Below are 5945 nucleotides of genomic sequence, written 5' to 3'. Positions count from 1 at the left end.
AGTCTCCTGCCTCTGCCTCCCAAGTAGCTGGGACTACCGGCACCCGCCACAATGCCTGGCTATTTTTTGGTTGCAGCCATCATTGTTGTTTGGTGGATTTGAACCTGCCAGCTCAGGTGTATGTGACTGGTGCCTTAGCCACGTGAGCCACAGGTGCCGAGCCAACTTGTTACATTTTTGATGCACTTTTGAAAAATAAGTGCTTGCTTTGCAGTGAGCTAACCATTCAGCCCTTTACATTCATTACCTCACATCATCCTCACAGCCTTCCGAGGTGGGCAGACTTGCTGAAGGTTACAGAGTGAAGGAGGAAGGCGGAACTCGAACTCAGGTCTGTCTGACTCCAGAATTTTTAGAAAGGTAAAACCTTCTGCTTGGTAGATAGTACAGAATAATGGTTAAGATCACTTTCTGTTTGTCATCTTGAACAAATTATATAACATCTCTAAGGCTCAATTTTCTCAGCTATAAAATGAGGATGACAAGAGTTAAGTACTCCTAGGGATGTTGTAAGGGTCAAATGAGATAAATAGGCAGGGAGGGGGTTATCAACAAACAATAACTGTTATTATTGTCCCAGTGTTTTCCTCCTTAGGGTTATGAAAACTCAGCCATCCTTACCCTACCCACTGCATCTCCTTGGCCTAAAAACAAGCATATTCTGGTGGAATATCTTGTTACTAGAGGAAAAAAGAGGGAAGTAACATAAGGAGTCACTTCAGATATCAGATGGCTGCCTTCTGAGCCAAGAGCACACTTGATAGGAATGAAAATGATCAAAACAAATGACAAGGCTCAGAGCAAAGGGCAAATTGTTCCCCTGCCAGGCTGTTCAATAGAGGAATAGTTATCTCTAGTCTAAAGCTTCATCCACACTGGATCCTTGTATTTCACATCCCCTTAAGGTTAAAGCCAACTTTCAAAAAGAATAATTAAATCTGGAAAGAAATGGGGTCAGCAGGTCTCGCAGTGCTTTTAAACAGAAAGTCTCAGAGCTCTACATATCTTGAGTTGTAGAAAAAAATAAAAAGGAAGTCTCAGAGCTTGTGGAGGGAAGTAGTTGATAGCAAAGCTGCTTTCCTACTCATCAGCCCAAAGACCTGCTCAATCTCAGGAAAGAGATGTAGGAGCACGTCTCATCCAACGCAAGTTGACCCTAACTTTATCTACAGACAAAAAAAGTATTCTGTACCTGGTTGATCCTGCCAGTAAAGAAAGAAAGAAAAGAAAAGACAAATTGATTCTGCCCACCAATTGACATGTTTCAGAACATTTTTGGCTTGCTTAATAAAAATTATGGTTATATTTAGTAATCATATAAGAACAGAGATTGCATTCATGATAACAAAAAATGAAATACCTAAGAATTAATATTCTGAGAGATGTGTATAATCTGTTTAAAAATAATTTCAAAATGTTATTGGAAGGTAGGAAAGAAAGATTTATTTTCTTTGACAAAGGCTCACTCTGTTGCCCCAGCCAAGAGTACTTCGGCATCAGCCTAGCTCACAGCAACCTTAAATTCCCGGGCTCAAATGATCCTCCTGACTCAGACTCTTGAGTAGCTGGGACTATAGTACCCACCACAACACCCAGCTAATTTTTTCCTTTTCTTTCTTTCTTTTTGTTGTGGGTAGGGGAAGACAGAGTCTCACTCTGTTATCTTTGGTACAATACCATGGCATCATCATAGCTCACAGCAACCTCAAACACTTGGTCTTATGTGATCCTCTTGCCTCAGTTTTCCCATTTTTAGTAGAGACAGAGTCTCATTATTGGTCAGGCTGGTCTCAAATTCCTGAACTCAAGCAATCCACCCTCCTCGGGCTCCCAGAGTTCTAGAACTACAGAAGTGAGCCACTGCACCCAGCTTCAACTTTTTAATAGAGACAAGAGTCTCACTCTTGCTCAGGCTGGTCTCGATGTCCTGAGCTCTAGTGATCTTCCTGCCTCAAACTCCCAGAGTTCTAGGATTATAGATGTGAGCCCGTGGGGCCACCTGGAAGATGATTTTTTTTTTTTTTTTGAGACAGCCTCAAGCTGTCACCCTGGGTAGAGTGCTGCGGCATCACAGCTTACAGCAACCTCCAACTCCTGGGCTCAAGCAAGTCTCCTGCCTCAGCCTCCCAAGTAGCTGGGACCACAGGCGCCTGCCACAACGCCTGGCCATTTTTTGGTTGCAGCCATCATTATTGTTTGGCGGGCCTGGGCTGGATTCTAACCCGCTACCTTCGGTGTATGTGGCTGGTGCCTTAGCCACTTGAGCCACAGGCGCCAAGCCAGATGATTTTAATAAATCAAAATCTAAATGGCGATCCTGAGACAGAAGAAATAAAACTAAAGATATTGGCTCTCTCCGAGTTAATTTACAGATAACTCAAAGCCAGTCAAAATGCCTACAGGGTTTTTATATGTATACATACACATAGAAGTATATGTGTATGTATGTTTCTAGAACTTATCAAAATAATTCAAATTTTATTTGAAAAAATAAATTTGACACTATATAATACTTCTTAAACACTGATTCATTTTATTAATTTTGAATTTATTTAACTTTGTTTTTATAGCTTTATTGAGACTCAGTTCACATACCATAACATCACTATGTTAAAGTATACGGATTAATGGTTTCTAGTACATTCACAGAGTTATTACAACCATTCACCACTAACGAATTTTTCAACACTCAAAAAAAACCCCCAAACCCATACCCATTAACAGTGTTATTCACCTTTCTCAAACTTGCTCAGGCTGGTCTTAAACTCCTAAGCTCAACTGATCCTACTGCCTTAGCCTCCCAGAGTGCTAGGATTGCAGGTGGGAGCAACTGCCCCTGCTAAACTTTTTCTGTTTTTGTTTGAGCAGAGTCTTACTCTGCTCTGGGTAGAATGCCATTGCATCATAGCTCACAGCAATCTCAAACACTTGAGCTTAAGCCAGCCTCTTGCCTCAGCCCCTCGAATGGCTGGGACTACAGGTGGCTGCCACATATGGCTATCATTTTACAGTTTTAACTCATATAATCCTCCCATCTTTATAGAACATTATAACTGATACTTTCTTAATTTTTTTTTTTTAAGTCAGTGAGAAAACTCAGAGAGAAAATATGACTTAATCAGGATCCATAGCTGGTAAATTACGAAGCTGGATGGCAAGCCAGGAATCTGACTCCAGAATCTGTGCTTAACTACCACCTCACAAGTTGTATTACTTGTGGCTACACATACATAGCTAGTTAGGAATCAAGGTAGGCCCTAGCTTCTCTTAGAACTATTCTATCCTCTACCTGGAATTCCAAGAGTGTAATGAATTGATTGTTTTCTGCAGCCTGGTTCATCTCAGAGTCCAGCCTGCCCTGGAGTCTCTGCACAAGCAAGCAGTTGCTGATGAGCTGTGATAGTGAGAGATGGATGGGCAAGAAAGATTCAGCACAGTGGAACACCAGACTCCTCCCCACGACACAAAGCTGAACAAAACACTGGGCCTTAGGGTATAATATCATATCGATTTTGCAGATTTGCTTTCTTAATTATCTTTTGGTAAGATTGCTATTAAAATCAGTTACTATTTTCTGTACACCCCAAGGACATCAAGGAACCATGACATATCTCTGTGGAAAATGAGGGTGGACTGTAAAAGCTCTTCTCCACCTCTTTCTTTCAATCCTACATCCCAGGTCTTGGTCAAAGTCTCACTGATTTCCCAGGTTAATTATTTAAACCTTGTCTTCAGCAGCCTCCTTTGTCTCTCATTGCCATAGAAACCTATTCTGCTCTAAAAATTGTCTTTCTAGCCTTTTCCTTTGACCCAGGCTCTCTACTTAAGTCCTTCTTCAGTTCCAAATCACCTGATGAATTAAATCTAAGCTCCTTGATCTTGGCTTCTGGGACCTTCTCTAATTTGCTCCTCTTTTATTCTTTTTAGAAATAATATATTCCTGGAGCAGATGTAAAATAGATCACTGTCAACCAAAATATTAACTGTAATAACTAATGCATTTACATAGAACTTTTTAGTTGAGTAAAAGCGTATCCACATATGCTTTTATTATTATACATCTAATTATATTATATATACTGTAGGTATGTGTGTATACATACTCATGAGGTCTAACAATTAAATTTTTGAACTTGCCACTGTGCACTTATGTTGGTAGCAATGTACAAACAACTCAATAAGGTTTGGTATGTCAGTGTCTCACTGTTGTGTCAATGGGTGGTGGTCTTGCTGAGTGGCGTTCATTATTGTTGTGTGGGTTTTTGTGTCATTGCTAGTGTCAGAGCTTGAATTAGAGTAACAAACAAACTTTTGTAAATTTCTTGTTAAACTTGGCAAGAGTGGAAGTAAAACCAGGGACCTGTTAGTCTAAGTTTATGGGATAATGCCCTGAAGAAAACAGTAGGGTACAGATGGGTTAAACATTTTACTGAGGGCAGAAAAAGTCACTGATGGAGAGAAGTCAGGGTGGACAGTAATGAGCAAAACTGATGCCTCAAAGTGTGTGCCAAAATTGTTGGCGGACTGTGAGAAGCATAGCAGACCACGTAAACATCCATAGAGAAACAGTCAGGAAAATCTTTACTGAACATCTTGGTTGGGCAGCGCCTGTGACTCAAAGGAGTAGGGCGCTGGCTCCATATGCCTGAGGTGGCGGGTTCAAACCCAACCCTGGCCAAAAACTGCAAAAAAAAAAAGAAAATCTTGGTCAACAACTCATGGTTCTGCATCACAATAGTGCACCAGCTCATACACCATTGTCTGTGAGGGAGTTTTCAGCCAGTCAATAAATAAATAACTGTATTGGAACACCCTCCCTGCTTACCTAATATAGTCCCCCGAAGACCCTTTTCTTTCTATTTTTAAAAATTGAGACAGAGTTTCACTATGTCACCCTCGGTAGAGTGCCATGGTATCACAGCTCACAACAACCTCAAACTCTTGGGCTTAATTGATTCTCTTGCCTCAGCCTCCCAAGTAGTTGGGACTACAGGCAACCCCCCCATAGTGCCTGGCTATTTTGTTGTTGTTGCAGTTGTCATCATTGTTGTTTAGCTGGCCAGGTTTGAACCTGCCAGCCTGGGTTTATGTGGTCAGCGCTATAAACACTGTGCTACAGGTGCCAAGCCAGCCAATGACCCATTTCTTTAACTGAAGATAAAGGAAACTGGCTGGGCATGGTAGCTTATGCCTGTAATCCTAGCACTCTGGAGGCTGAGGCAGGAGGATCCCTTGAGATCATAAGTACAAGACCAGCCTGAGCAAGAGTAAGACCCTGTCTATACTAAAAATAGAAAAATTGGGTGAATGCCTATAGTCCTAACTACTTAGGAGGCTGAGGCAGGAGGATTGCTTGAACTCAGGTGTTAAAGGTTGCTATAAGCTAGGCTGAAGTCAGGGGAACTTCAGTAACCTGGGCAACAGAGTGAAACTCTGTCTCCAAAAACCAGAAGATACGCTGTGCGCTGTGGCTCATGCCTATAATCCTAGCGCCACAACACTATACTCAGGGCAACAGCTTGAGATTGTCTAAAAAACAAAATAAAATAAAAACAATACAAAATAAAGGAAATATTGAAAGGAAGACATTTTGTTAACATTCAGGACATCAATGAAAATATGGTGACAACTTTGATGGCCATTCCAGAGAAATATTTCCAAAATTTCTTTGAAGGTTGGCACTGGTCGGTGCATAGTTTCCCAAGGAGAATACTTCAAAGGTAACTGTAGTGATATTCAGCAATGAGGTATGTAGTGCTTTTTCTAGGATGAGTTCACCAACTTAATTGTCAGACCTGATGTATATATACATACATGCAAAGCAGGTACATGGTCAGCATTTTTATCTTTGATAAAATTGGGGCCCAAAGAAATTAAGTGACTTGACCAAAACAACAGTTCATTGGTGGTAAAACTCTATCTTTTTTTTTTTTTTTTTTTTTTTT

The sequence above is a fragment of the Otolemur garnettii genome, unplaced genomic scaffold, assembly GCF_000181295.1.
Source record: "Otolemur garnettii isolate 467f Iridium unplaced genomic scaffold, OtoGar3 scaffold00020, whole genome shotgun sequence".
NCBI classification, from domain to species: Eukaryota; Metazoa; Chordata; class Mammalia; order Primates; family Galagidae; genus Otolemur; species Otolemur garnettii.
The sequence above is the reverse complement of the archived record's forward strand: the minus strand, read 5'-3'. Positions refer to the sequence as shown.